This window comes from Nicotiana attenuata, unplaced genomic scaffold, assembly GCF_001879085.1.
Source record: "Nicotiana attenuata strain UT unplaced genomic scaffold, NIATTr2, whole genome shotgun sequence".
NCBI lineage: Eukaryota > Viridiplantae > Streptophyta > Magnoliopsida > Solanales > Solanaceae > Nicotiana > Nicotiana attenuata.
The window spans coordinates 310,281-316,258 of record NW_017671048.1 but is presented as its reverse complement, the minus strand read 5'-3'; the positions used below and the strand labels follow the sequence as shown (position 1 = coordinate 316,258).

At 35.8% G+C, this 5,978-nt stretch overlaps 1 pseudogene; it reads right to left on the bottom strand.

Annotated features, from left to right (window-relative positions):
- Positions 1 to 3,177: 3,177 nt before the first annotated feature.
- Positions 3,178 to 5,879, bottom strand: LOC109205503 (annotated as a pseudogene).
- Between the last annotated feature and the right edge of the window lie 99 nt (positions 5,880 to 5,978).

The window sequence follows — 5,978 nt, the reverse complement described above, 5'->3', positions numbered from 1 at the left end:
TGTGTTGACTTTGATACCATTGAGTGGTCTAATTGGACCATAGTGGTATAATCTTGAATGTGGTCGTTGTGGGACCTCGACTCTATCCTCTTTAACAATCTAGTTGCGTGAGGGGTGAGGTTCTTTGTTGCTAGTCTGAGTACTTGTACGGAAGTCCTAGAACTTGCCCCGAATGTGTTTTAAGGCAAAATCGTAAGTTTTGCTTGGCTTAAGAAGTGATTGTAGGCTATCCTTGGCCGGTTTGAGTTTTATATTGCCTACCAATGATGTCATACCTAGTCAACCCTTTCGAGCCTTTAGCCTTTCTCCCTTGGAAACCATGTTGCAAGCCTTTACCCGTTCTATAATGACCCTCTCTTGGTACCCGAGCTTTCCTTAACACTCATGTGAAATAATTGGCTAAAACCTTAAGTTTGGGGGAGAGACGAGGAATTGAAAGAAGGTGTTAAGGCACAAAAAGAGAAAAAGGAATAACGAGAAGGAAAGTCAAAGAAAGAAAAGAAAAGAACAAAAAGAATAATGCAAAAAAGTGAATAAATGAAAGAGTTGAAGGGATTCAAAGGAAAGGCAATGATCCCAAACATGGAGAAATATGAATGAAATGATCAATAAAGAGTGATATTAAGTCTCTCTAGTCCCCCAAGGAAAAGAAAATGCCTAAAAGAATCGGTAAAGTGTGAGCCTAGAATTGAAAGATTGAGTGCTTAAGGAAGGTGTAACCACTTATCCATATTGTATCAATCCCTAATCCAAAAGACTTCACCCGAAAGAAGCTCTACTTGATTCAGTGAGCTATATTAGTGGTGATTTACATGAGGGTAAAGATTATGGTACCGGAAGTCGTGCTCGTGACATTCAACTGAGAGAGATGAGTGAACCTTTCGTAATTTTGAATTGAGTGCTAAAAATTCTTAAGTGAGCTTGGCAAATTGAGAGTAGAGGAGGAGTTTGGGATCCACCATGATATACAAGATAGAGCGGAAGTCCTTGATGAGCTAAGACAACCCTTGATGGTCGAATGTCACATTATAGCTATATGTGCATAAATGTTTAACTTGTTGCCTTATCAATAATGCATGAGTGGTGTGGTTAATTGTTGATCCCAACTGAGGTGTGAATGATTCACCCATGGCTGGCTATAATGTCCTTTAGCTTTTGGATGTGGGAATTATTTTGTTTGCTTGAGGACAAGCAAAGACTTAAGTTTGGGGAAGTTAATAAGTGGGGATTTTGACTACTTATTAGCACCTTTAAGCTTTTGTTTAAGTCTAAAAGCGTTCAATTGTGTTCCCGAAAACTGATGAAATGTGCTTAATTGCAGGAATATTATAAAGTGAACTCCCGAGATGAAATCCAACTCAAGAAGGAGTAATCTGAACTCAAGGACACAAAAGGCACAGAAGCTCAAAAGTGACTGTAGAATATCTTCTGCGGCCGCAGAGTATGAATGAAAGGCCAGCAGAAAAAGTTGCAAAGTGCGGTCCGTAAATGAATTGTGCGGCCGCAGAAGCTGGGTTAAGAGAAAAGTTCAGAGAGTCTACATTTCAAGACCATCAAAAGTAAAGACCGCATAATTATTGTGCGGCTGCAGAAGAAGAGTTATGCGGCTGCAGTTACAATTGTGCGGATGCAGAAGAGCAAGGTGCGGCCGCAGTTACAAATCTGCGGACCGCAGAAAGAGTGTAGTGCGACCGTAGTCCAGAATTATACGGGCGCATAGTTCCAATCCTGCAAGCTGAAGAAAAGTGCGGACCGCACATGGAATTGTGCGGACGCAGAACCTCTAAAAGGGCATTTTTGTCAATTTCCAGCCCTGTATAAATAGACGAGTTTCACATTTTTAGGTCAACTTTCGACATCAACAGCTATAGTAGTTGTTTCTCTTTACTTCTTTTAGTAGTTTTTCATCTTTTTGATTATTTTAACATAGATTTTGTCATTTTAATTTTGCAATATGAGTTTAATTATCATCTCTTCTTCTATTTCTTCAGTTTCAAGGATGAGTAGCAAGATTTTTACTAGGGTTGTGACCCAACCCTAGTGTGTAAACCTTATGGGTGTTTGATTTAGTGCTTGTTTATGGTTGGGTTTTTATTATTTAGCCTTCTTCATGCTTTAATTTGTGGAATTAATTATTGCAAACATTAGTCCGTGCCTATTTGAATTAGTCTCTACTTGAGAAAGAGAGACTTAGTCTAGGAAAACTTGGCTAACAAGAAATTGGGTCAATCAAGAGATTGATAATCCCAATTAAAGGGTTCAACCTAGAGATAGTAATAACCCGACTTGAGGTTTTATTTGTGCAACACTCATTTGGACTTGAGAAAACCAAATTGGGCAAAGTCACTCTCTGACCGAGAGGTATTGAGTGGGTAATTGAGTGTTGATAGCTATAATACACCCCAGCTAACAAAACAAGCATTAAGGTTTATATCCCATTAGGCAAACACTTAGGTGATGGTCACAGCCCTAGGCTTTTTACAAAACTTGAAAAACAACTAAAAATAATTTCCTAGTTTCATTTCTTAGCTTTGCAAACTTAGTTTAAATTAGACCTAGAAACAATAATCGTAAATACTACTCTATGTAAGAAAAAATATCTCAAACGTAAGGTAGACAGTAATCACTATTGGTGAACAATACTATTACTATTAATTAATAGTACTCCACTATTGTGAATAGTGTTAGTATTAATAAGCAATAATGTCGCACTATTCTTGTGAATAGTACACTGCACCAATAATATTTTTCTACCCGAATCACATTGTCTGTGCTCTGATAGCAATTGTTGGGAAATATGTCGGGCTAATAGAAGGAAAAAAGTTATTTAAAAGAGAAAAGCAATAAATAGCACAAGACAAGACAAGACAAGATTTACATGGTTCAGCAATTTTTGCCTACTCCACGACCACACAAAGAATAGCTCTTTATTAATTGAAGAGAAAGAAGGGGTTGAGGGATGATATGCAAATGAAAAGGCAAACCCCTTTTATAGGCATTTGAATGCCCTGCCGACGTAATCACTTACGTCATAAAAAAACGAATTCAAGATGAATTCTTCGCGTATCATTCTGTTTCATATTACTTTTCTTTTCTCTTTGACTTTTCTTTCTTTTGTTTTGTCTACTTTTCTTTCTTTCACATACAGCAAGGCTTGCTCCCATCAAAGTCAAGAATCTATACTGATGTTGATGAATCTATGTGAATAAGATAACTAGAGCGCAAATTAAAAAGTGGAGAGTAGATGATGAAGTGCTCACGCACTAAGCTCTTGGCCACCTCATGAAAACCAGTACTCCAAAAGATTCAGCAGGTTTACCAGCTAATGCTTGAGTTTCCCATATCTCATAGGAGGCATAAAAAAGGCTTTGAATTAGGCTGTCATGACACGGAAACGAGAAGGGTAACCAAAGATGAAACCATCAGCCTCCAAGAGCTGCTCAGGCGACTCAGGCACATCATCAGATTTTTTAGGAGCTTTCATCTCTCCAATAGCTGCTCATGAAGTGTTTCCGGAGCCTATGTAATCAAATTCATGGAACTAGCAATAAATCGAATTTAAGTTTTATGCAATTAATTAAAAGCCAATTGTAATGCGGAGTCAGGAACTATAACAAGGAATTAGAAAAATGCAAGACAGGCACACTTAGGATTCTAAATGCGACTAAAGCAACTTTTAACCATCTTTTTCACTATACTAAAAGCCCTAGCTCTTCTTCGAATCAGGGGCGGCTCTAAGGCTTTGGGCAGTGAGGCCATTGCCTTAGGCCCCCAAATTTTGAAGGCCCCAAATTTATTTTAAATTCTTATTATTATTTTTATTTATAATTTATATAAATAATTAGTATAAAGAACAGTATTACAATATATTTTTTTGTTATTTAATTGAGGTTATTTTATACTAATAACTTTATACATTATGATAATTTCTTCCCTCATTAATTAGTATATTTGCTTCACTCTTCAATTTTAATTTTATCCTTTATATATAGGTGTTAAGTTATATACATCGACAACATAATGAATTCTTTTATAATATTCTCTGAAACTGCATGAACACTAAAAACATTCATGCACCGGTTTTCTTTTGGCGTAGTTCGACATATTATATTAGGTTATTTACAATTTACTTTAGATATTCACCAATAAGTGCTACTTAATAGAATGAACTACAATTACCGTTTAAATTAGTCAAAAGAGTAAATATTTTTGACACCGTCAATGCTCAATACTTAAGCTATTATGTTATGTACATTTATATCTTTTCTTGTTTGTGATGATAGCCCATTTAAGATTTTCAGTTTGAATCCTGGACCTCAACATCTGATAGTCTACCACTTTATTTTTTGTGCTCTTCTTCCTTCTTCTTTTTTTAAATTTGTTTTTTATCTTAAATGATTAATTTGTTGTTTAAAAAGTAAATTTTGTTGTTAGTATAACTATTATTATAAAATAAATTTAAGGGCACCCAATATAGTTTCGCCTTAGGCCACGAGATCCTTGGAGCCGCCCCTGCGTCGAATGGGATTCAAGAATTTTTATATACAAAAAAAGAATTGTTTTACCCTTCAATCGGATTAGACATAGTTGTCCATAATGAACATGGATTAATAACACTTACAAAATTAAGGTACTATAACCCTTTACCTAAAATGATAAGGAAATTGGTTTACACGATCAGAATATATAACTTAAATCCTGGTAAAAACTGAAACCCTTAAAGCTGAAGAGAAAACTTCAATGCTAATTATAGAGGTTACCTGCCCAGAGTGTTGCTTCGACACCTTGAACCGAATTGACTCTGCGCTGTATTTCTGGCGCCATAGTCTCCAGGTGGTGGCAAAGAGAGTAATGCCTGCATCAAATGTTATAATAAATTAAAACATAAGATAAACATAGTGAAGACAGATGCTACTGCAAAATTACCGCCCAAATTAATTCACTTATGTGTGTGTGTGAACAATTAGGAGACGGTCACTTACACTACGTAGACCTTAGTTCGTAGTAGCCATTGTTTGATCAGATTATAACCACAGACCTGGAAATTGAACCCTCAACTGGAAATTATCCCAAATTAATTTAAATCAACAGGAATTTTTCAAGTTGACAAGTAGGTGGATTCGAACACTTAGCTAAGCTAGTAAATATTGAGAATTAGTTCACTGGTACATGAAATTTGATTAATACGTCAAAGGTATAAGGCTCTATGATTTTTGTGAGTTCATGAGCTGAACAGAAGGATGCGTGCTAGAAATAGATGAACAAACGAAAAGGTGTTGGAAGGTTTCAGCCCCGTGGATTGACCGTATCATTTAAAGTTATTGTGTACTGTGCATATTATCTAATCTTTTTTGTTTTTTCCGACTACTGTCCATATTATCCACAAAAACGGGGTACTCCTGGCAAAGTAGGTGACGGAGATTTATAGGAAATTTTCTAAATCCGATTCATATTAGTATCAAATTATGATAATTTATCATTACAAATTCAATTGTTGTTAAAATATAAATTCATTAACAATAGCTAAGTAAGTAATAAATTTATATAAAATAAACACACCACGCTTTATCATTATTTAATAAATGAATCAAGTGCGATAATATTTTTTCGTAGTTTATAGGTCGCCAAGAAGGTAGGCAGTTGCATTCTTATTTCTGTTTTTGTCCGAGTCCGGAACCTAAATGTTGACTTTTTGGACTCAAAAGACCGAAATAAGTCGGGAAAAAAAAACTTAGTGACCAAACTATATAAAACGCGGTATTAAAGCGCGCTTTACTTTAACGTCCGTTTTGGACGTTAAGGTAAAGCGCGTTTTAAACCGCATTTATATAAAATGCGTTTTCGGAATACGCTTTACCTGAAGCTGATAAGACGTTCATCTAAAACGTGGTTTGTTAAAGCTCTATATATAAAACGCATTAATAAACCACGCTTTTCATCTTCAAATACCCGTCCCCTTCCCTTCCCCCACGTTCAAA